The 974-nt window shown below is 38.6% G+C and overlaps 1 long non-coding RNA gene across 1 annotated transcript; it reads left to right on the forward strand.

The window, feature by feature from the left end:
* The first annotated feature begins 218 nt into the window (after positions 1–218).
* Positions 219–766, forward strand: LOC109116486. Its single transcript, XR_002023977.1, has 2 exons — positions 219–421; positions 490–766. It is a non-coding gene; the product is annotated as an uncharacterized LOC109116486 (long non-coding RNA).
* Positions 767–974: the final 208 nt, after the last annotated feature.

The following is a 974-nucleotide window of genomic DNA, read 5'->3' on the forward strand; positions in this document are numbered from 1 at the left end:
TTAGGGTTTTGATCAATTGATGATTAGAAGCATAGGGGAATATTACTCAAATAACCACTTGGGTCGCAGCAATTTCAGTATACACCACCGAAAAAAAAAAAAAAATTTGCGACCTTATTACGACTAATATATAACTAATATACAACTTATTACGACTAATAAACTACTCTTATTTTAGTTGTATATTAGTTATATATTAGTCGTAATAAGGTCGCAAATTTTTTTTTTTTTTCGGTGGTGTACCCTGAAATTGCTGCGACCCAAGTGGGTTATTAGGGTTAAAAACCCGAAGCATAGTTCAGATGATTTCTTTTGTGATTAACAAAATCTCTGCACGTCTTTCATAGAAAAGCTAAACGTCGATTGCTCTCGTAATCCCTTTCTCGAATTTTACCCAAAATTTGGGTTTTTCCCGTAGGATGTCGAAGAGAGGAGAGAGCTTAGAAGCTTCATCCACCTCTCTGCCATTGTTTATTGACCCGAGAAAAGGTTGAAGAGCGTTGTTAGCTTCATCTACCTCTCTGCCGTTGTTAGCTTCAAAGGTTGAAGAAACCTCATATGCAAGTAGACAAGAATTTGATACTGTTTGAATACTTCCTTTTTTGCTGTCTCACCCAGTTGTTGAGTGACAGCAATCAGAAGAAGGCCAGCACGTTGTAGGCAAATTAGTAGCAAAAACAGGATAATAAAACATTTCAGGCACTTGGAAATGAAAGATTTGGATTTTAAACTGGCGTAGGCTTTTCTGCATGGTCAAGAGTAGGATCCATAGCAATGGAAGGCTAATAATCCTCACAAGGATGCACCAAAGTGGAAGCTTGACATGTTCGAGTCTCGTACAAGTACTGGTTTTCATCTTTGAGATGATCCTCGAGGTTCGGCCTGATTTGTCAGACTCTCAAATGTTTGCGGAATCATCCGGATTGCTGTCAATTTTGGTCATACCCTTCTGTTCCTGCACATCAGACTTGCTC

This window comes from Tarenaya hassleriana, unplaced genomic scaffold (assembly GCF_000463585.1).
Source record: "Tarenaya hassleriana unplaced genomic scaffold, ASM46358v1 Cleome149, whole genome shotgun sequence".
NCBI lineage: Eukaryota > Viridiplantae > Streptophyta > Magnoliopsida > Brassicales > Cleomaceae > Tarenaya > Tarenaya hassleriana.